This window comes from Lissotriton vulgaris, chromosome 6, assembly GCF_964263255.1.
Source record: "Lissotriton vulgaris chromosome 6, aLisVul1.2, whole genome shotgun sequence".
Taxonomy (NCBI): Eukaryota; Metazoa; Chordata; class Amphibia; order Caudata; family Salamandridae; genus Lissotriton; species Lissotriton vulgaris.
The window spans coordinates 382,227,117-382,252,293 of NC_141694.1; the positions used below are offsets into that span (position 1 = coordinate 382,227,117).

The 25,177-nt window shown below is 43.7% G+C and overlaps 1 protein-coding gene across 4 annotated transcripts in view; it reads left to right on the top strand.

The window, feature by feature from the left end:
- Positions 1 to 25,177, top strand: part of FBXO25 (F-box protein 25) — an 809,765-nt gene that overhangs the window by 703,730 nt on the left and 80,858 nt on the right. The gene's annotated exons all lie outside the window — the stretch shown is intronic.

Here is a 25,177-nt window from a genome sequence, read left to right on the forward strand (position 1 = left end):
GACCAGCACTTACCTCTCATTCCGCTGATCAGCACACATAAGCTGTCAGGAGAAACAAGAACAATCTATCCCAGGCTCATTAGCGCTCGTTCCACTGCCCATCATGGGCCTGGCATAAAAGGCAACAGTTTCCTGATACACTGCCAAACTCTCCAGGCACAAGAGAAACGAGAGCGGCGACCTCATCAGCGGGAGGGGGCGGGAAAAAGACACGGACAGCGGGAGGGGAGCACCCCTGGGAGTTGGAGGGCCCGCTTTGGCCTGTCTCTATCGAGAGAGCCTGCTGTCACTTGGGAGCAGGCCTTGGGTTAGAGGGATCCCTCAGAGGCTGCAGCGCCTTTTGTAAAGTGATCTCCTCCAAACACATTCCCAAAACCCCAAACAGGAGGTGAGGAAGGACCAGGGCACCACAGCGAACAGGCAAGGCCCAAGCTAGTTAATGGGGCCTTAAGGGGAAATAGAGGCCCGGACTGGGATTTGAAGGGCCGAAATCCGGATCACAGTTCATCAAAACAACCACTCGACTCAACTTTTAACATGCTGTCAAAAGCAGAGAGGGGCGACACCGGATCAAAAATACCAGAGAGCTTCAAAGAGCAAGCAACAAATGGCATTCCAAAGACACCACAATTTTCTTCCATTTTATTATAAAATAAAAAGGTGATTTTCCTTTGGGGATATCCAGGGCCCAGATGGATGAGTTGGTGCGTTCTGAGCTTTTAACGTCCTTTGAAGGTTATTCAATAATGATTTACATATCTTCTCATTTAAAAAGCTTTTTTTTCTCTTTATGAAATACTCCAATTCTCACTAAAGCATTTTTTTGTTAAACCTTTCAATTGAAGCCTCTGTACATCCCTTCTTCCATTTCTTGGAATTTAGTGAACAATGTCATAATAATAAATATCGCATCTTGCAATTTTCAGGTTAAGTTTAATGTGCTATAAATTGTTTTGGGATAGTCCGAATGTTCATATTAGGTTTCTTGCTTTTGCCACCTCGGCATTAGAGGAATGAAGGCAATAAGCGGGCATTTTGAACGGGTGACCCCAAACTACAAAAAAAGGATTGCATCACGGTCTACTGTCAAAAATATATTTCTGCGAAGGCCCTAATTACACCACGACTGCAATACCAGACGTTCATGTCCCTGAGTTTTAGCTGTCCTAAGCCGTGCTATTTTCTAGCACAGCAGCAACCTTTTCACAAACAACCCCACTGATGAGTGCATGCACACAACCATTAATGACAATCCAAACCCTAAACACAAACCTACAACTTGTGACTGAAAAAGGAAAATATTTACCTGCATCGAAATTGCATATTATAAATATGGCTGCGGATGAAGGGGGTGGCATTTTAAGATTATGGAAACTGCATTCCTATCACATTTGGTTTATGAGTGGACGATGTTTCGATTCCCAGCAGGGCAGCTCAGTGAGTTGAACGCATGCTGCTGGGCACTGAGATCGAATTCTGGAACGGCAGACTTAGGCTTCCATCTTTCTGAGGTCGCTACATGGAGCGCCAGATATTGGGTAAAGGTTGTCTGCTTGCCTCTCTTAATTACACCGCTTTGAAGGTGAAGACGTGCCTTCTGAAGCTCAAAGCAAAGAACTGCTACTTGCGATTAAGACAGTGTAACCGCAAATATTGCTGGTCATACTGCCACCCATACACTGCACACCCACTTTACTGCCAACCATACACTGCACACCCAACTTACCGCCAACCATATACCGCACACACACCCTACTGCCAATCATACACTGCACACCCACCTTACTGCCAACCATAAACTGCGCACCCACCTTACTGCCAACCATACACTGCACACTCACCTTACTGCCAACCATACACTGCACACCCACCTTACTGCCAACCATACACTGCACACCTATATCTCACACTTCCTGGTGTGTCTATAACTTGATAACCAAATCTCTCAGTGGTCATCAAGATCGACATGGAACCACTTTCTACATAGGTTCAAAACAAAATTAACATACTTCCAACCACACGCCCTACAAGGGCAGCTTTCACTAATGCGAGCGAGCACTTCGGCGCCTCACAGGGGTAGTAAGCGCTATGTAAATGTTACAATACTGTGCGCCTCTCTGTCCTGCATCGATGTGCTACTTCTAACCCCTTCTATTCGCTTCTGCACTGTGATGTATCCTGCGTCACTTGATGTTATCCTATGTTCAACCTATATGATGCACTGTCCCGTGAGGAATGCCCCTAGAGCAGGAGTGGGGGGTGGGAGGGATGGAAGAGGCGGGTCGGGCCAGAGGACAGAGACTGTGGCGGGGGGGCTGGCTAGGTTGTGAGGGGGTGGACGGGAGGCGAACCCCTCCTGCAGCTGGCACACATCTGGACCCAATCTTTGCAGCCCCGCCGCGGACAAGCAGAAGCAGAGAAACGGGACCTTACAAGCAGAGAGGCACAAGCCGGAGCAGGCAGAGAGGTAAGAAGAGAGACAGGAGGAGCCAGAGCAGGCAGAAAGATAACGTGCGAGGGATCAGGCTGAGCGGTAGGAAGAGGGAAGCCGGAGCAGGCAAGGAGCTACAGGAGCAGAGCAGGCAGTGGCAGAGGGACGGACGAGATAACAGGCAGATAGGAGTCTAGGAAAAAGTAACGATGAAGTAAGGGAGATGGAGCAGGTAGAGGAAAGGGGAACAGAGGATCCCCGGAGCAGGTATATTCGTGAGGAATGCAAACACATCTCCCGCGGGTGGAGGGGCAAGGTGCAGGTGTGAGGTTAGGAAACAGGGCAGGCAGGAGTTGCTGAATTCCCTGAGCCAAGAGAGTTTGCGGGGAGGGAGCGTGGGAGGAGTTAAAATAAATGTGGCTAGAGGGAAGGGGTGAGAGAGCGGAGAGCTGCGGGCGGAGGGAAGGGGTGCAGAAACAGGGAGTCAGAGGCAAGAAACACGGCAGAAACGGGGGCAGGGGCACTAAGAACAGCACAAACTAGAGAGAGGGAGAGAAATCGAGAATTGTAGAAATGTTGGACAAAAGCGTGAGAAACTGACGTGACAAGAGAGAGGAGGGGAAGCGGGTAAGAATCACAATTAGAGGGCGAAGTAACACAGAGTGAGGACTGAGAGGGGAGAAAGAAAGGGAGAAAAAGTGTGGGAACGTGGAACATGGAGCGTGGGACCGGACAGATAATACACTGGGATATGCGGGAGCGGGCTGGGGGCAGCACTGCGGAGGCGGTGATGGCCGTCAGGCTCTGCTCTAGAGACGACTCAGCCCAGGCGGTGTCAGGCACAGAAACCATCACGGAGGGTGAGGCCATGGCCGGGAGGGTCGCGAGCCACCGCGGCGCGAGACAGAACACAGAGGCGCAAGAGGCAGAGAACCCTGCCTCGGCACCACCGCCCCAGTCACTGGCCCCGAGCCATTCCGGGCTGCTGGTCTCACGTGGGATTATTAGAAAATGAGATAATGGTGATCTCGTTACCTGCTGCATCTAGGGGAAAGGGGGCGCGGTAGCACGCTTTACCTGGAGAAATGGCAACAGCGATGCGGCAGGCGGTGTTGTGGCGGGGGTCCTTCGCCGGGTCTGCTCTCCGCCCAGGCTCAGCATGGACATTGTAGGCATGGAAGTTGATTGTGAGCACAAGTAGGGACCGGCCTGTAATCCGATCGTCTATCTGTATCCATGAAGCGGGCAGCAAGTCAACCCGTGATAGGCAACGGGTGAAAGGCAGGAACAACGGCACAAACAGGGGCAGAGGCAGAGGCTCGAGGCTGACCTTCACTGCGGGGGGAAAGAAAATGGCAGCCACAGGCTTCCGAATTTTTCTGAATCGGGGGCGTGGTTTTGCTGTTTTGAGTGGCGCATGACGTCACTGTCTAAAGAACAGCAAAACTTACGCCCCCAAATCCGAAAAAGACGGGGATAAATTGAAGTGACGCATCTCTCCTCCAATGGCTGGCCTCCGTTTAGGAAGCCAGCCAATGGAGGAGAGATGGGGCAGGGAGGCGGGTTAAACAGCACACTAAGAGACATTAAATCTCCGACCCCAGACTGCGCAAGCGCAGCCTTTAGGTCCTCGACCTAAAAAGGGAATTTGACTATCAAAAGGCAGGGTCTTGAAGACTTAAAGGAGTATATACATTGACCACAAAGAATAACATTACCATCATACCACCTATCCTCCTAACAGATAAAACAATTTAGAACAACTCCTATAACAGTTGCACTGAGTTATACAAAAGACAGCAATGCCATTAGAGATGTGCAAGGCTGAAATAAGTTAACCTGAGTACTGAAATCTGTACAGGAACATATACTTTACAGCAAAGAATTGATGACTACATTTAGTGACCTACAAAAAAAGCACAGATTCTTCATACCTTCTCACAGGTTTGATTGTTCTTTTCTGCACTACTTTCATTTCTCCACCATCTTCCTTCACAGCACTAGACTCCGCATTCACCTCCTTTAACACCCCATTTGTTAAAATCGGAGAACTAACAGAAGCACTGTTATTGATCTGTTCCTTGTTCCTGATTTCAGGTATATCACTCCCCCGTTGCATATTCTCATTAGGCAGCGACTTATCAAACCTCTCCATCTTGTCAGCTGTCACATCATCTCTTCCAGCCCCTTCTACATTGCCTGTCAACTAACAAATAATATCGGAATCATCAAGCTGGACCATAAACTTAAGGGGAAGGAAGGTTATATCCCGAATAACCATGGTTGGCTTCCACAAGATCACACCGCGCCACACGACTTAAATGCCAAATCATTCCACTTAAGTGTACAGAATATTTCATAACTAAATGGTTAAAAACATCTCGCCCTCGCTCATCTTCCCAAAAGGTTGTCTCAATATTTTTAAGGATTTATCCCCATTTCTGCAATTCATGCTGTGTCCCACAATCCTCTGTCCATATCGATACCAAAACATGCTTCTTCTTGTCCCATTCTTGATTTTAACTGTACCAGGGTACCATTCCTGCTATTGTATTGGAAAACAGTCTTGTTCGAAGTGAATCAGGATGTACTCATTTAAGACTTCTCTGGATAGCATAGCCCACTTGGAACAAATATAATTCTCTCTCATACCTTCCCAAAAAAGTCATTAATGACTCATGTTGTCTCACTTCCTTAGCCAAACATGACTCAAGTACTTTCTAGTGTTCTGCTAACTTGAGACTATCAGTTTGTGTGGGACCAATGGAAAGTCACAAGATCAGGCTGACTGCGATGGAGGCCAGTTTGGATACAGGGATTAGGTTAGTCCCACTGAAGAGTTCACTTCTCAGGTGCAGAGTGAATAGTGTAGTTGGCATTGGCGGGCCTGCGAGGAATGTCTTGTCTGTGTGAGGAGTAGGTTGAGCTTTGTGGGTGGTCCTTATTGTTGCACGTAGAGCCAGTTATCACTGAAGATTTGCATTGGTGGTCTACACGTGCTGTCTGCCCGAAGTACAGGTCTCACAGGAACTTTGCGTTTGTGGTCATCGAAGAAAGTCGCTGTCTGCACCAAGAGCAGGTCCTACTGGAGCTTCATGTCGGCGGCCGTCGTGGGTGCTTCTTGATGCAAAGAGGTCACTTTGCGGTCTCAAGGGATCCAAAACTTTTGTATCTTCAGGCTTTCTTTAGGAGGAGTTCACACTGATGCCCCTTGATTATCAGGCCTCATTCTAGCAGAGACCAACAGCAGGGCTCAGGAAGGTCCAGACAGCAGTTGGCGTTAGGCAGCTGCAGGAAGGCCTCTGAAAGCTTACGGCGATGTAGCTCACATAGGAGGCCAGCCAACTGACCCTTTAAGTCACTCTATGTAACCTGAGTTCAAGGCTAGAAGTTCTAATCCTCCTTCTTTTGTCAGGAGTGCAGTCCATCTTACTCAGACAGTAAGACAATCGTTCTGATTCTTCCATGGGTCCAGGTTTGCTCTGATGAGTGGTTCTGAAGGTTCTACCGTTCCACCTATTGCCAGCAGTTTTGTGGGGGGGATTCCCTGCCCTACCCCCAAAACCGGTTCTGGTCACTTCATCCAACCTGTCTCGGATGACAAAGGCAAGGACAGGCCTGGAGTTAGGTTCCTATGTTTGTGGTGCCAGCAGAGCCCTTTGAAAATGTTATCAAAGCAAGGCAAAACTCTTCCCTAGCCATGTTATCAGGAAGACTCTATATCTCCACACCTTGGCAACTTTTGTCTCTGTGTCTGGAAGCAATACACAACACACAACAGGAGTGCCATTCACAGTTATGGGACCCACGACACTGGCAGGGAAGTTACAGCTGGTTTGGGCAGGAAAATGCCAGCTTTCTAAAAGTAAACACAAGGAGATGATGGACAGAGCGCTGAAACCTTTCAGTCACAGATCTGGGTTGAATCAATCATCATTTTTTAGCTCACTTCATGACCCCAGTTCAGATACAGCTATAGGCAAATCAGTCACGGGAACAGTCCAGCACAAACTGCCAATCCATGTCTTCCCTGGACCGTAAACAAGCATCCTGGGACCGGTTCCGGGCTAACAGCCCTCATCAGACAGGCTAGCTTGAATCCAGTGGCAAAGTGAGCAAGGGACCCACGTCTGGGCATACCCTACCAACTTAGGGCGAACCAAGCAAACACAAGAGTGGCATTTTAAAAATTGTAACTTAAAATCTGACTTTACCAATGAAGAGATTTTTTATTCACAATTCATTTGAATGTAAACATAATTTCTGTATCTGTTCCCAATTTGAAGTTAGCACTAAATAAGTGTAGTAAGGCAACCCTGGGTTAGCCTATCGAGATAGCCTTACACCACTGAAAAAAGTCTTTCGCTGTTTTTCAGTGTCAGGACATGTTTGTTTATTTATTTGTAGAGTTTTATATAGCGTGAACGTGACCCATGGGTATCGAAACGCTTCACAGTTACATGAGGTACATTTTGGAGTACAACAGGTATAGCAACAATAATATATATAAGATTCTGGTGCATGTCTTTCTTAGCAGTTTCAACAATAACAATTTTAGGATCTGTCTAGTGTACAAAGGTGTAACAGTATTCCTATACAAATGGTTTCGATGTGTATTTTTCGTATGTTCTACATCAAAACTCCAGAGTAGTACTGCACAGTCAAAGAAGTTTTCACAGCTTAACTGGTGATTTTTTCTTTACATTCGTTGTTTGTCTGTAGAGGTGACACCTACATACGCTCTATCTGGCAACAGTCTTTGGTTAGTTTTGGTGTCTTTGTGGTTATTTTGTGCAGGATGTAACCATATCTGACTGGAACTATGTGACGTCTGGCTATTAATCACGATGCTGATGGCGAAAAGTCTTGCCTAAGGAAGGAACTTGCTCATTAGGAAGATCTTCGCCTCCCTCTTGAATGTTGCTGTATTTGAAATTTTTCTAATGTTTGGAGGGAGTGAATTCCAGATTTTGGGGGCTGCTACAGAGAAATCTGTCGTACGTTTTACTTCCGAAAGATGGGTAGTTTCAGCAACAGCTCTCTGGCACTCCTGGATGGTCTGCTTCCCCCTGATAGTTCAATTTCCTGGACTAAGTGCCTTGGTGTTTTGTAGTGGAGCGCTTTGTGGGTTTTACATGTCAGTTTAAGTTGAATTCTGGCTTTGTATGGTAACCAGTTTAATGCTTTCAGGTGAGGGGAGATATGGTCGTATTTTCTAGACGAAGTAATGATTCTTGCGGCCGCATTGAGACAGGCTTTTAGTGGAGCTCTGGAAATATTTGATAGACCTGCTAGTGTTGTACATCCATATTCAATCCTTGACGTAATTAAGGACTGATTGAGAAAAAGGGGGGTTTTACCCAAAAAAGTCACTCGGGACCTGGGTGCTATATGGTACATGAAATGAGGGTCCCCGTGAACTGTGTAGACATTATTCACATTTATTTAAAGCAACAATAGCAAAAGAATTAAGATAAACACACTGTAAATTAATCACAATGAGTAAAAACTGCAATTTATAAGTTATAATAACAGTGCCCCAAAAGGAAAGAGTGAGGTAGCGTGATGCTGTGAAGAAGAGAAAGGAATAGATAAAGAATGATAATATTCGTGACAAACAGATATATCAGATTCCTAAATTATTTACATACTAAATTGGCTTCAGATCCTTGAGCCAAAGAAAGGAATCATGAATTATCCAAATATTTCTCAAAAAAACATCTATTTGATGCTGGTATATTATATCCAAAGAAATGAGGGCGGCGTCAACTGAGAAAGAGGGGAGGTAGCCGTCGACGTTTCGACCCCACGCTACAGCAGTAGGCGTACTTGAGGCCTTACATCGGGGTCTTCATCAGGACAAGGGTGTAAACAAGGGTGCACTACAATTTCTGTAAGAATATAAATAAATAATGCGACATAAGTAAAAATTCCCCATACAAATTGAGAGGAATTGAGATGGTATCATCCACACCGCAGAGAAATTATGAAAATTACCATGGTACGTGGAGATATTGATTTAGTTTCATACGATGATCAGTTGAGGGAATCCACTTTTTCAATTCATCAAAGTCTGAAAAAATAGAACGGCTAAATCATGCCACTTGATAATGAAATGAACTTCAATTTGTTGCAACTCTTTATCAGTTAATTATACAAGGTCGCTAGTCTATCTCTCAAAGGGTCTTAAAAACACACTCCTAAACCAGACCAAAATAAACCAAACTCTACCCAAACCAGTTATAATGACAGGTAATGTCATTCTTCGGATATACTAGTCAGTCAGAGGCAAGTATGATGAAGTAATCTCAAGGTACTCATACCCACTATAAATTATAGTCACAACAACATATTACGATGTGTTTAAAAATGTTACCCCTCTCCAGTGTTGTTTATCAGAGGTTGTCATCATAATGTTTACAAATCATACCTGAAGGTAGATCGTAAAGACGTCTAATACAATGGTGGGTAGGAACCGTAATGTAATACGAAAACCAAGACCTAAGGAAATGGAAAAACGGGGGTATTAATCGTCTACACTATGTCCAATACAATTACCATCACCGACGCACGGCACCCAGTGGTGAAAAACACATACCTAATCAGGGCGGGTAGCCGCGTCGTATTGAATCAATTCACTCGCATCAGATGGTTTCCTGTATCCGGGAAAGTTACCATTAGTCAAACATAAATACAGGCCCGCTTTGAAACAATGCCGCTTTAGTAACCGTTTCTTACCTAGTTACGGCGTCTCGTATTTCCAGATCGCTCTCAGTAGCGGAAGGAGAGGACTCTACGTACTCGCGCTGTAGCCGAGTGTAAACGCCAAAGATATAAACAAAGGATTACCGCTAATGTAGTTCCGGGTCGTTTCTAGGGGCAACGGTAAGGCCGGTCTCGACAATAAAGAAAGTACTTGTATGGACTTTGAATTCTAAAGTATAGTGGCCACATATCGGAAACATTATCAGTTATATATTCTATACGCCATTCTTATAATAGAATAATTCAGAATCTAGTGGAAACACAATTATTAACCCTGTGATAAGGATGGCTGTATGGTATATCAAAGGCGCTCACGATAACAAGAGATGTTAATGATTTAGCAAGTAATATCCCACAGACAGTGGTCATAATGGTTCTGAATGGCATTCCCGATATTATAAGCCATTATTTCAGCATCCTGTAAAATTGTTGGAAAAAACAGATTGCCACGCACCTCTCACGCAGGAGGGTGAAGCAGCATATGCACATGTAATCATTAAATAGTTAAGCAGAACCACTGGGAAGGTTCTCGGAAGGATGTAAAAATACACAATACAGATGTATCAAAATATCTACAATATTGACAATTTTTATCCATGTTTAAAGAGAAGGTGATCTATTTAGTATAGCGAAGAATGCATTGCTCAAATTTATATTCTCAGCAGTTATAAAATCAATGTTAGTCAAACCCATACAGACAATGCGATTTCTCTATACACCCAAATATGAAAGATGCACCTCTCAAACATGAGGGTGAAAATCCTATATTACATATTCAACGACCAAATCTGGCCAACTGTGCATAGCTACTTTCAGCCTCATTTAATCCATTACGGATAGTATCTAAAATGGTCATCCATTTGGATTCTCTCATGGTGCGAATATGTGTAATATCACCTCCTCTAGAACCCAGGATAATCTTCTCTAGAACTAGCCATTGTAAAGTGTCTGGAGTGTGGCCATGTCTAGCACAGTGGTCTACCAAGGGAGCCCCATGTACGCTGCATCTAATCAGACTACCGTGCTGTAAGATACGGGCCTTAACTTTTTGTTGAGTCTGGCCTACATATGCTAGATCACATGGGCATTTGATTAAGTAAATTACGTTAGACGTATTACAATTAGTATGAGACTTTAGTGAAAAAGTCCTGCCTCTGTAAATCAGTTCTTTTGTCTGAATTGTGGTATCACAGTCTGCACAGGAGCCACATCTAGTGTGACCCACAATTGGTGGAAGATGCCGCATTGATTGGATTGTTGGGTTATGACCACTGTCTGTGGGATATTGCTTGCTAAATCATTAACATCTCTTGTTATCGTGAGCACCTTTGATATACCATACAGCCATCCTTATCACAGGGTTAATAATTGTGTTTCTACTAGATTCTGAATTATTCTATTATAAGAATGGCGTATAGAATATATAACTGATAATGTTTCCTATATGTGGCCACTATACTTTAGAATTCAATGTCCATACGAGTACTTTCTTTATTGTCGAGACCGGCCTTACCGTTGCCCCTAGAAACGACCCGGAACTACCTCAGCGGTAGTCCTTTGTTTATATCTTTGACGTTTACACTCGGCTACAGCTCGAGTACGTAGAGTCCTCTCCTTCCGCTACTGAGAGCGATCTGGAAATACGAGACACCGTTACTAGGTAAGAAACGGTTACTAAAGCGGCATTGTTTCAAAGTGGGCCCGTATTTATGTTTGACTAATGTTAACTTTCCCGGATACAGGAAACCATCTGATGCGAGTGAATTGATCCAATACGACGCAGCTACCCGCCCTGATTAGGTATGTGTTTTTCAACACTGGGTGCCGTGTGTCGGTGATGGTAATTGTATTGGACGTAGTGTAGACGATTAATACCCCCGTTATTCCGTTTCCTTAGGTCTTGGTTTTCGTATTACATTACGGTTCCTACCCACCATTGTATTAGACGTCTTTACGATCTACCTTCAGGCATGATTTGTAAACATTATGATGACAACCTCTGATAAACAACAGCGGGGAGGGGTAACATTTTTAAACACATCATAATATGTTGTTGTGACTATAATTTATAGTGGGTATGAGTACCTTGAGATTACTTCATCATACTTGCCTCTGACTGACTAGTATATCCGAACAATGACATTACCTGTCCTTATAACTGGTTTGGGTAGAGTTTGGTTTATTTTGGTCTGGTTTAGGAGTGTGTTTTTAAGACCCTTTGAGAGATAGACTAGCGACCTTGTATAATTAACTGATAAAGAGTTGCAACAAATCGAAGTTCATTTCATTATCAAGTGGCATGATATAGCCGTTCTATTTTTTCAGACTTTGATGAATTGAAAAAGTGGATTCCCTCAACTGATCATCGTATGAAACTAAATCAATATCTCCACGTACCATGGTAATTTTCCTAATTTCTCTGCGGTGTGGATGATACCATCTCAATTCCTCTCAATTTGTATGGGGAATTTTTACTTATGTCGCATTATTTATTTATATTCTTACAGAAATTGTAGTGCACCCTTGTTTGCACCCTTGTTTACACCCTTGTCCTGATGAAGACCCCGATGTAAGGCCTCAAGTATGCCTACTGCTGTAGCGTGAAGTCGAAACGTTGACGGCTACCTCCCCTCTTTCTCAGTTGACGCCGCCCTCATTTCTTTGAATATAATATACCAGCGTCAAATAGATGTTTTTTTGAGAAATATTTGGATAATTCATGATTCCTTTCTTTGGCTCAGGGATCTGAAGCCGATTTAGTATGTAAATAATTTAGGAATTTGATATATCTGTTTGTCACGAATATTATCATTCTTTATCTATTCCTTTCTCTTCTTCACAGCATCACGCTACCTCACTCTTTCCTTTTGGGGCCCTGTTATTATAACTTATAAATTGCAGTTTTTACTCATTGTGATTAATTTACAGTGTGTTTATCTTAATTCTTTTGCTATTGTTGCTTTAAATATTTGTGAATAATGTCTACACAGTTCACGGGGACCCTCATTTCATATACCATATATCACCCAGGTCCCGAGTGACTTTTTTGGGTAAAACCCCCCTTTTTCTCAATCTATCTGAGCAGGTGCACACCTGCGAGGTTTTTGTTTTAATTTGAATTGTTTTCAGAGTTTATCTGTTGAGACCATGGTGGAAAGTGAACTACTTTCCTATACCGAAGATTATATCAACACACTCTTACAGGACCAGTCTAACCAATCCTATCTAATACAAGTTTACATGTAGATGTCACTCTGAGTGACAAGGTCAATAGACTAGAAAGACTTGAGAACAAACTCATTAGGACACGCCTACTTGGATATTTACTAACAAAATATTTACAAGAAAATATTATTCAGTAGGTTTACAAATTAAAATTGAACTTACTATATTTGTTGACGTACCAAAGTTCAGGGAGGGATTCAGCTACGTTGCAAACAATTGCTCCCGGCACTGGATGGTGCTGGGGGTAGAAACAGCAGCTGAACAAGTTCAATCCCTCACGAAAGAAATTGCTGCACTGAGAGCTGAAATACTTGGAGATAACACTCTACCGAATGCCAAATCTGCATTGGAGACCCTAGATGCCACACTGAAAGATTTTGATGTGACTACCCAAACGGAGAAATTGGCAAAAGACTTGCGATCATTTGATAAGAAGAACGTCTACCCCTACCTCCAACCTGACTATTACAAACAGGACAATCAGGGTTGTTTTTCAAATCGGGGTAGAGGGGGTTTCAGAGGTAGAAGAACATATACCACTTTTTCAGATTCTTCATACAGCTCCGGAAGCGAATCGGAACCAACAACGCCAGGACCATCATATAACTATCAATATCAAGACTTTGGCTATCCTCAGTATCCACCACCACCTCCTCATTTTTTAGGCAGAGGCCAGACGCAATGGAGACCACCTCGGGGTCGCGGGAATTGGTCCGGTGGACAACAGCGCGGACAACAATCCAACACAGGGAACCAGAATGGAGGCAGAGGCCGTGCACAGAAACAAGTGACATTCCGTCTGGAAAACCACGGGGAAATCTCCTCGAGGAAGAACACCTACCGGTGGTGACCACCACACCTGCACCAGTGACTGAAATTGTTTCAAATCCGATAGTGAATATCTCCAAATATAAGTTATCAGAAGAAGAACAAAAGGTTCTGAGCAAGGGACTTTCCTATGTTCCAACTACTCCCCCTAACAGGTTCCAACTGAAAACTGAACTATACAGATTCTTCAGGAAGATTCGCCTCAGATATTTCTTCAGACATTCCACTGCCCAACAAAGATCATCCATAACAGGACTAAGGGAACCTTCCACCTTCTTTCCACCATCTTATGCCATGAGCAACAAAATCCTTGCTTTTGAAGATGTTGTCACCAAGATGTGGAGAACACTGTCTCTAAACCGAAATACATCAGGTTTAATTTGAGTAGAAATCAAAAGATGGCCTTAAAGGCTCTTAAAGAGAATGCGGAAATAGTCATTAAGCCCGCCGATAAAGGCGGGGCAATTGTGATCCAGGATGCCACTGCCTATAAAGAAGAAATCTATATACAACTAAGAGATGGTATTAGCTATAAACAAATCAATAGTGATCCCTCAAAGGACCTTGCCCTAGTGATTCTACAAACAACACAGAGAGGCCTTGAGGAGGGCTTCTTGTCTGAACAAGAATTCAAATTCCTTAATCAAAGTCCCCCTCGCCTTGCGACAATTTATACCTTTCCCAAGGTGCATAAAGGCCTAGATAATCCACCCGGACGACCAATTGTGTCCGGGTGTGGGTCCATGCTGGAACCTCTCTGCCAGTATATTGATTTCTTTTTTAAACCACTTGCCACACAAACCAGGGCTTACCTCCGCGATACCACACAAGTCATCAATTTGATTGATCAAAGACCTTTTAATTCGAACACTCAGCTACTAGCAACATGTGACATTGTGTCACTTTATACGAGTATCCCGCAAATGGATGCAATTACTGTGATGGAAAAGGCCCTAGATACCAGGACTGCACCTGTCCCAGTCCCGACCAATTTCATCTTGGAACTTTTGAAAATCACTATGATGAGTAATTTCTTTATGTTTCAAAATGATTTTTCCTCCAAACGAAAGGAGTAGCGATGGGGGCTACATTCGCCCCAAATCTGGCAGTCCTGTATATGGATGATTTTGAGAATAAATTCATCTTTAGTAATACCAACCCATTCGGACACCACATGGCTATGTGGGTCCGTTACATAGATGACGTGCTGTGCATCTGGGATGGCACAAAAGAAGATCTTACATCATTTCACACTTGGCTGAATGGCAAGAGTACAGATATTCAGTTTACTTTAGAAGCTAGCAATGAGAGGATCCCCTTTTTGGACATCATGATCTATGTCGATTCCGATAAAAGTCTCTTGCAAACAACTCTGTTTCGGAAACCATCGGAGCGTAACTCTTTATTAGAGTATAATAGCCATCACCTGAGGGGATTACGCGACAACCTTCCTGTTGGCCAATTCTTCAGGATCCGTCGTAATTGTTCTTGCAAAGAGAACTATATGACCGAGTCACAAGATCTCTCGAGCCGCCAATTGGCACGCGGCTATCCAGCACGTTTGGCGAAACGTGCACGCAAGAGGGCATGGTATAGCCCTCGAGAAAGTCTTCTAACATCTGAACCGAAAGAAAACACAGCCCTGGAACGTATCATCTGTGTAACTACTTTCTCAACTCGCAGCAACAACGTCAAAAAAATCATCAATCACCACTGGAGTTTGGTGGCAGACGATCTTGGACAGAAGGCCCTCCCCTTACACTCTTTCAAGAGGGCACGCAATATTAAAGATCAAGTGGTTTAATCATTCCTACCTATACCACGGAACCCCACAATCCAATCAATGTGGCATCTTCCACCAATTGTGGGTCACACTAGATGTGGCTCCTGTGCAGCCTGTGATACCACAATTCAGACAAAAGAACTGATTTACAGAGGCAGGACTTTTTCACTAAAGTCTCATACTAATTGTAATACGTCTAACGTAATTTACTTAATCAAATGCCCATGTGATCTAGCATATGTAGGCCAGACTCAACAACAAATTAAGGCCCGTATCTTACAGCACGGTAGTCGGATTAGATGCAGCGTACATGGGGCTCCCTTGGTAGACCACTGTGCTAGACATGGTCACACTCCAGACACTTTACAATGGCTAGTTCTAGAGAAGATTATCCTGGGTCCTAGAGGAGGTGATATTACACATATTCTCAGCCTGAGAGAATCCAAATGGATGACCATTTTAGATACTATGCGTAATGGATTAAATGAGGCTGAAAGTAGCTATGCACAGTTGGCCAGATTTGGTCGTTGAATATGTAATATAGGATTTTCACCCTCATGTTTGAGAGGTGCATCTTATATATTTGGGTGTATAGAGAAATCGCATTGTCTGTATGGGTTTGACTAACATTGATTTTATAACTGCTGAGAATATAAATTTGAGTCATGCATTCTTCGCTATACTAAATAGATCACTTTCTCTTTAAACATGGATAAAAATCGTCAATATTGTAGATATTTTGATACATCTGTATTGTGTATTTTTACATTTTTACGAGAACCTTCCCAGTGGTTCTGCTTAACTATTTAATGATTACATGTGCATATGCTGCTTCACCCTCCTGCATGAGAGGTGCGTGGCAATCTGTTTTTTCCAACAATTTTACATGATGCTGAAATAATGTCTTATAATATCGGGAATACCATTCAGAACCATTATGACCACTGTCTGTGGGGTATTACTTGCTAAATCATTAACATCTCTTGTTATCGTGAGCGCCTTTGATATACCATACAGCCATCCTTATCACAGGGTTAATAATTGTGTTTCCACTAGATTCTGAATTATTCTATTATAAGAATGGCATATAGAATATATAACTGATAATGTTTCCTATATGTGGCCACTATACTTCAGAATTCAAGGTCCATACGAGTACTTTCTTTATTGTCGAGACCGGCCTTACCGTTGCCCCTAGAAACGACCCGGAACTACCTTAGCGGTTGTCCTTTGTTTATATCTTTGGCCTTTACACTCGGCTACAGCGCGAGTACGTAGAGTCCTCGACTTCCGCTACTGAGAGCGATCTGGAAATACGAGACGCCGTTACTAGGTAAGAAACGGTTACTAAAGCGGCATTGTTTCAAAGCGGGCCCGTATTTATGTTTGACTAATGGTAACTTTCCCGGATACAGGAAACCATCTGATGCGAGTGAATTGATCCAATACGACGCAGCTACCCGCCCTGATTAGGTAGGTGTTTTTCAACACTGGGTGCCATGCATCGGTGATGGTAATTGTATTGGACGTAGTGTAGACGATTAATACCCCCGTTTTTCCGTTTCCTTAGGTCTTGGTTATCGTATTACATTACGGTTCCTACCCACCATTGTATTAGACGTCTTTACGATCTACCTTCAGGTATGATTTGTAAACATTATGATGACAACCTCTGATAAACAACACCGGAGAGGGGTAACATTTTTAAATATATCGTAATATGTTGTTGTGACTATAATTTATAGTGGGTATGAGTACCTTGAGATTACTTCATCATACTTGCCTCTGACTGACTAGTATATCCGAAGAATGACATTATCTGTCATTATAACTGGTTTGGGTAGAGTTTGGTTTATTTTGGTCTGGTTTAGGAGTGTGTTTTTAAGACCCTTTGAGAGATAGACTAGCAACCTTGTATAATTAACTGATAAAGAGTTGCAACAAATCAAAGTTCATTTCATTATCAAGTGGCATGATATAGCCGTTCTATTTTTTCAGTCTTTGATGAATTGAAAAAGTGGATTCCCTCAACTGATCATCGTATGAAACTAAATCAATATCTCCACGTACCATGGTAATTTTCCTAATTTCTCTGCGGTGTGGATGATACCATCTCAATTCCTCTCAATTTGTATGGGGAATTTTTACTTATGTCGCATTATTTATTTATATTCTTACAGAAATTGTAGTGCACCCTTGTTTACACCCTTGTCCTGATGAAGACCCCGATGTAAGGCCTCAAGTACGCCTACTGCTGTAGCGTGGGGTCGAAACGTCGACGGCTACCTCCCCTCTTTCTCAGTTGACGCCGCCCTAATTTCTTTGGATATAATATACCAGCGTCAAATAGATGTTTTTTTGAGAAATATTTGGATAATTCATGATTCCTTTCTTTGGCTCAGGGATCTGAAGCCGATTTAGTATGTAAATAATTTAGGAATTTGATATATCTGTTTGTCACAAATATTATCATTCTTTATCTATTCCTTTCTCTTCTTCACAGCATCACGCTACCTCACTCTTTCCTTTTGGGGCACTGTAATTATAACTTATAAATTGCACTTTTTACTCATTGTGATTAATTTACAGTGTGTTTACCTTAATTCTTTTGCTATTGTTGCTTTAAATAAATGTGAATAATGTCTACACAGTTCACGGGGACCCTCATTTCACATACAGTAATTAAGGACTGGACTGCCAATTTGAGGTCCGCCGCCGTCCGCCATTTAAAACGTAATCACACATTGCCTACATTTTTAAAATACCATGCACTCTGCCCTATGAACTATTAAAGAGTACCTTAGGGGCGACTTTATTGTTAACAAGTATTTGCAATGCAATAGGTCTCGCATTACTGAAAGTTTGAGCTATTGGCATTGCATTATAAGTTGCAACGCCAATAGCTCGAACTTTCAGTAATGGTGTAAGCTACCCTTGAAATGCATTACGCCCATTGCTTCAGTCACCAGGTGGACCACAAGACAGCCAAAAGACGCTTGAGCTTTTGCAGCGCTGGCAGGCAAGGCTGGCCACGTCACCTCTTTCCTTCTCACTACTCTCCTTTACCTCTCAACTGTAAAGAGGATTCTGATACTGACAGCATGCAATCTCCGAAAGAAAGTAACTATAAAAATTCAGCTTTATGTAGAACGTAGATTCTTCTACAATGTAGTCGTATACTCTCCATTTTTGCCCCCACCCTCTGTGAAATAAAATGTGAACTTTGTAGCATTACCACCCTCTACTGCCTTTGAGGTAACTTCTAAGACACTCATTATAGATCTATCACCTTCTCATAGTTTCAAAACAGAGAAGTTTTCAATATTCCATACAAAGAAGCCCTAGTTGTTGCTGATTTGCTTTCCACAACTAACAAGCATTGGCAAAGCCAATAGCCCAGGCTTCTTGTAGGTGTGATGTCACTTGTTTTAAATATATGGATGCAATGACAAAAGCAGCGAAGCACTAGTCGCGCGGCACACTATGCTAAGCACAGATTTGTAGCTTAAGTGTTTTAAGCCACCCCCTTAATAACATCGGCTACGGCCCTTTGAGAGACCCCCAGCTTTTTTTCCACTGAAAGCACTGTGTATATACACACAATCACCACAAGGAAAGTGTCCTAGATAAAGCAATGCATTGCTCTCAAACACAGAGAGTGCACATTGAAGAAATAAGTGAGAAGGAAACGCGCATTTGACCAAGAAGCGTGCAAACTGTATTGCATAGGAGGATTTGTATGACGCCTACTTTCCTACTTTATGGGGCCCTGAAGCGTTTACCCACAGGGATAGACAGCTACACTTAAGACGTGTGGCTGGAATTGTGTTGTATTTGTAACCCCTGTCTCAAGGATACAGATTGTCTCGAAATCTTAATACATCATGCCCCAATCTGTACCCATTTGGCAACAAATGTTAATACAGTATTGCTTGTGTTTGGCTAAATAAAAGATGGCGAATCTCTTCTTCATCGTCATAATGAGGTTCAAGAACGTTCAAGACACTGCTGCTCAAGGAGTCACTGCAGAGATCTGAGCTGTCCCTGCTCCTCGCCCTCCCTTTCAGAGGCAAGGTATCAAGAAGAGCTAATGTTAGGTGTTAATAGAGAGCCGCTAGCCTAGCTCATGGCACTGTAAGGCGGGAGACGCCTCGTTCGTTTGCATGCAGCAACATGCAGCTCATATGTGGAAACTTGCAGGGGACATTAGGAGCCAAATACGTCAAGTTCATCTTGTCAGGTACGGTTATCATAGACTGTTTGGGGGCACTGATGAGTTTCAGGCTGCCAGTTCTTGCTGCTCCCATTAAGATGTGGATGGAGTAAACTCCTCACTGAGGTACTTCAAAAACAAGGCAATGGCAGACGCATTGTCAGAGAATGGGCAGCTGTCCAGGCTTTTTAACATCTGAGATGATGATGACGCCCAGAGCCCCTTCTCCATACCTCTCCTGGAGCAGTGACACATTTGAAGCACTGTGCCTGGAGGCGAGCACCGCTACTGTAGGCTGCCATGTTAAGAGTAGAGTATGGGACGGCACAGAAGACATGCAGTGGCAGGAAGTTACTCAGCTGCCCGCTGCTACTTTTTTTTTTAAGGTAGACCATGAAAGATCCGGCGCAAAGCCCCAGCTGACAAATGCACTATAAGAATTTCCTGTGGTAGGTCTGAATCTTCCCCCCTCTGACTACCCAAAGGTACCTCGGGAATCTCTGGATGGCGTCTTTGTACATAAAACCAATGTGGACTAATGTGTTTGCTGCGACGCGGGCGCCATGAGAATAAAAAAGTAGCTGGCCCAGTGTATAGAAAATATATCTGCATGCAACTGAAGCTCCAGTGTACATAGAACTAAAGTGCACGGCTGCAACGCGGGCCCCATAGGAATAAAAGTTGTTGGTGCCTGTGTATAGAAAACATATGTGCATGCAACTATAGCGTTGAAGCACCAGTGTACATGAAACTGATGTGTGCGACTGCGACGAGGGCGCCATGGTAATAAAAAGTAGTTGCCGCCCGTGTATAGTAAAAATATGTGCATGCAACTGAAGTGGGCGCCACTGTAATAAATAAGTAGTTCCCTCAAACATACACAAAGACCTACAGTGTAAGGAAACTGTAGTTGGCCGGTGCTCCTGGCCTAAAAACTGAAGAGATCTATCAGGAGCCCCAACCAGCAAGAAGCAAGGAAATAAAATCGATGCAGGAATAAATGAATGGCAAGCAGCAGGCGGGATTACACTCAGTACGAGTGATTACTGCAGCTCTTGCACAGCACTTGCGCGCTGATGCTCGACCTAAAAAAGGAAGTTTTTAAAAGTTTAATTTTGCCAGGTCAAAATGGCAGTTTAACGCTGCACTGCAGGCTGCAGTGGCAGGTCTGGGACATGTTTTCCAGTTTGACTGTAGTGGATAACACCATTAGTGCTGCAGTCCACTAGTAGCATTTAATTTACAGGCCCTGAGTTCATGTAGTACCATATATTAGGGGCTTACAAGTAAATAATTAATTGTACCAATTAGAAGTTGTCAAATTTAATCTTATTTTAGGGAAAGAGCACAAGCACTTTAGCAGTGGTTAACAGTGGAAAAGTGCATAGAGAACGAATTCAATAAAGTAAGGGAGTGAAGGCAAACTATGTGGGGCAATACCACTCCAAGAATGCCAGGTGTAACAATTCTGTTTTGACCTAGTAAGTTTTCATATTATTATTTTGTCCCACCCCCCAAAGTAATAATTCTAAATCTCACAGTAGAAAAGATATTTAAGAAAGTTTTAACCAATCTTGTTTATTTATAATGTGGGTGTCAGTGATCACTTAGATGAGCTCTTCACTCGAGAGATGCATGTGGAGGACAAGTCATGTGGTTTGGTGTGCAGGAATTCATTTCTACTCCAAGGAGTGAAATGATTTACATGGGCCTCTATCACTGTGGTCCCTGTGAATTGTGAATTGCCTACCTTCCTGTTGAGAACTTCCTTTTGTTACTCGTGATCAGTAGCCTGGCCCTGCCTCACCTTATTTCATGGGTCCTTGTTTGGGGAGATCACTTACACTAGTTGAACATCAGCACCAATAGAGTGGGGCTGCTGGCATGGTTTATTTTGCAATATTGTAAACTCTGCTTGAAGTCAACATCTCATAGGATGTAAGAATTCAACTGCATTTAAATATAAACCCTTGGGAAACATGGACTATTGAACAGGAAGGATGAAACGTAGAACATGACCTGACAGGCCAAAGGTGTCTGGCAACCTCTGAACTTCCAGGGTGAGATAAATGTACTTCTGTTATCCCAAAAGATAGCTCCACAAGCTAACACATCTCCTGCAGAGATATGCAAGTAAACAATAACTCCAAGTTCTTAAAGTGTAAGGTTCACTCAGCCTTTTGAACTTCTCAGGAAGTCAAAAATAGTAACCTGAATTTGGTGATGGTAACGTCACTTGTTAGCAACAAACACATTCAATTTTTAGTATGCAATTTTTATTATTATCAACAAGGTAACTACAGCAGGAACCCTATAAAAGGTTTGTAATCCACTCACTTAAGCACACTTGTCCCATATCAAATGTAAATGTTCAGCTAGACCTGGTGTTTTTATTATATTCCGGTGCTTGTATGCTAAACAACACTTGGCAACGTATACACTACTGGCACACACAGTTGATCTGTTTGGAACATACTGTCCCTGACTTGTGCATGAAGAGAGTATTGCCAGGGCTGCACTACACCATTTCCATGTGGAGGAACAAACTTCCCCGACAAAACCCTGGTGTGTTCTCTACCATTCCACTGGATAGGTAATCCAAAAGGTTGGACACCCTTAGAAAGCGGATGTTCTTTTCCACGAGTGTAGCACTGCGGTTGGTAAAAACTGGGTGTCTTTTGGGATGAAAAACACTGTGTGGTCTTCTGTTGCTCAAGTGCTGCCTTTGATCTCAGAGGTGGCCCGAGCCATTCTCACCAAAGCCATTTCTGACGGGAGAGATGTAGCATGGTTCACCATTAGATGTGGGCTGGACTCGGATCAATTGCCTCATCAGTGGCACTCAGACTCCATGCCAGGGAGAGATCCACTGGATTTTTGGGGGATGTCCAGGCCTCGCTTATGAACATGCCCTTTGATGGCTCTAGCATTTTTTATGAAAAGGCAGACTATGCACTGGAGTGTTTTAAAGACAGCATGGTTATGGCCCAATCTTTAGGCTTATTCGTGGTTCCCCGCCAATCCCAGGCTGCCTTTCATCCCTTCCGTGGCTATGGTAGGGGCTACCAACCATGTCCTTTCTCACAACCGGCTGATGGAGCCATTGAGAGGGTGTCGGTGTCAGTCGTTGGTTGTGGCTGCCATTCCCGCTACATTCTGGTGCTCAAAAAGGACAGAGACCTCTGTTCTATTCTAGACCTATGCATTCTCAACTTCTTCCTAAAAGAGAAGTTCATGATTCTAATGTTAGCCCCGGTATAGTCTGTCCTTGACCCAGAAGAGCTGATGTAAGCGTTGGACTTGCAGGACACAGATTTCCACATCCCTTTTCTGCCTGCCCACAGGTACTACCTGCGGTTCTCGGATGGCCATGAGCCCTTCTCCTTTGCTGTAATCCACATTGGCCTTACCAGCACCCCTCGGGTGTTCACCAGGGTGATGGTTGCAGCGTATCTGCAGAGGTTAGCGGTTACAGTCTACCCCCTCCCTCGACAATTGGCTGTTGAAGGCGGGCTCGCCCTGGCGGTCATCTCCCACCTTCAGACTACAGCGTACCTCCTGCACGTGCTGGAGTTCACTATCAGAATGCAAAGCCACACCTGACTCCCTCTCAGATGCTCTCTTTTATCAGAGCTATTCTGGACACAGTGCAGTTTCAGGCCTATCCTCTGGAACGGCGAGTCGAGGATAGTCTGGCTAGGATTCTGATGTTTCAGCATCTGTCCTGGATTTTGGTGAGACTGACTCTGAGGCTGTTGGGCCTCATGGCCTCCTGAATCATACTGATAACACATGCCCGTTGGCATATGTGAGTTCCGCAGTGGGAATTAATGTCAGGAGAATTGCTCCAACATGATCGAGATCTTGGAGGGAACAGCAAAAGACCTTCAGTGGTGGCAAACGAACCACAATTGTATCAGTGGCAGACCTCTCTTCCTTCCTCACCCAGAGATGACCATAGTGACAGATGCATCATCATGTGTTGGGGCTGCCGTCTCGACGAGATGGAGATCAGAGAACTCTGGTCTCTGTCAGAGTCCCAGCTCCACATTAACCTGCTAGAGCTACGCGGGATCTGACTGGCATTAAAAACCTTTCTTCCTACGATCAAGGAAAGGCTAGTTCAGATGCTCATAGACACCACCACCACCATCTGGTACTGCAACAAATAGGGCGGAGTGGGATCAGTGACCCTGTGTCAAGAGATCCTGTGTTTTTGGGCATGGCTGGAACGCCAGAGCATTTCCCTGGTGGTTCAACACCTGGTGGCCTCTCTGAACTCCAGAGCTGACTAACTCCGCCATCAATGCTTAGCGGATCATGAATGGCATCTCCATCAAGAGGTTGTGTAAGGGCTTTTCCGAGATTGGGGAAACCCTTGGTTAGATCTGTTCGCCACTATCGAGAACATGCAATGTCAGCAGTTCGGCGCATTGGAGTTTCCAAGGCGACTCTGAAGCTCTTTTCATCTCAAGTGGAGCTTAGGCCTTCTGATGCCTTTCTGTCAATACCACTCTTGCCCAGAGTTCCCAAGAAAATCAGGAACAAATGGACTAGTCATTCTTGTGGCTCATGATTGGGCATTGATTGGACAGGATATTATGTTACAGCTACACTGAGCACCCTAAAATACATATGTGGAGATTAAATAGCGACAGTTCACAGCTTTTGAACTTCTGCCTGTAGTCTGTGACGCTATTTTGCCAGCCAAGTGACCCTCCACTAAGACAGTATACACCTGCCATTGGGACAAGATTGTCACATGGTATGTATCCAAAATCGTGTATCCTCTTTTTGCCCCCTTATCCCTTATCCAAATTGTTATTAATTATTCTTTCCCTGGCCCAGCATGGCTCTTCTCTGGGCACTTTTAAGGCTTAATTGTCAACCATAATGGCTTTCTTTCATTTGCTGGACCAACCTTTTTTATTCAAGTCATCTGTTATGACTTGTTTCCTCAAGGGACTACAACACTTGTTTCCTCCCAGGCGATTGATTGTGCCCCAATGGGACCTCAACCATGTGTGTGCCCTTCGAGGTGCTGCACAACTGTCCAGTCTGGCTACTGACAATAAAACAGCTTTTCTGGTGGCCATAATATCAGTCAGGAGGTTCAGCAAACTCTCTGTGCCCTTTCCTGCACAACATTCTACCTGGACAAACTGGTTCTGAGTACCCATGATACCTTCCTTCCAAAGGTGGTGAATCCTTTCCATATTAGCCAAAATATCATCTTGCCTACATTTTTTTGCTCTGCCCCAGTCTTCTAAATAGGAGAAAAAAAACAATGTCTAGACCCAAAAAGAGTGGTGGTGTTCTATGTTCATACTAGAGAGTTCTGAGTGGTTGATCAACTGTTTGTTGGGTATGTCGAACAAAGAAAAGGAAATCTGTACAGAAGCTGACCCATTTCATCATGGATAGTGCCATGCTTTAAAATCTGCTATGCGTTGGCCAAAAAGCCATCTCCGAAGGGGTTGTGTGTTCATTCCACCAGAGTCAAGGCTGCGACCACTGCTTTTGCTTGCAGTGTCCTTATCTTGGACATCTGACAAGCAGCTACCTTGGCGTTTTTGCACACATTTTCTAAGCGCTACTGCCAGGACTGTCTGGTCCATTGTGTTGGGCATTTTACTTGTTCCGTCCTGCAGGAAATTTTGGTCTAATCTGTTCGCAGACCCACTTCTGGGGAGGTATTGCTTGGGTATTTATTCTAAGGTAGGATGAGCAAGATACTTACTTTCAATAAAGCTTTATCTAGTAGAGAGACTATCTAGCCGCAGATTCCTTACAGACCCTCCCATCCTCCATGCTGCCTCCATGCTCTACCAGTGGATTTTTCATACTGTCACCCTCTTGTGGCCCATAGTGATGCAATCAGTTGATCAGCATTTTGTGTGACTTGTGGCGTGTAAATGTCACAAAAAGAAAC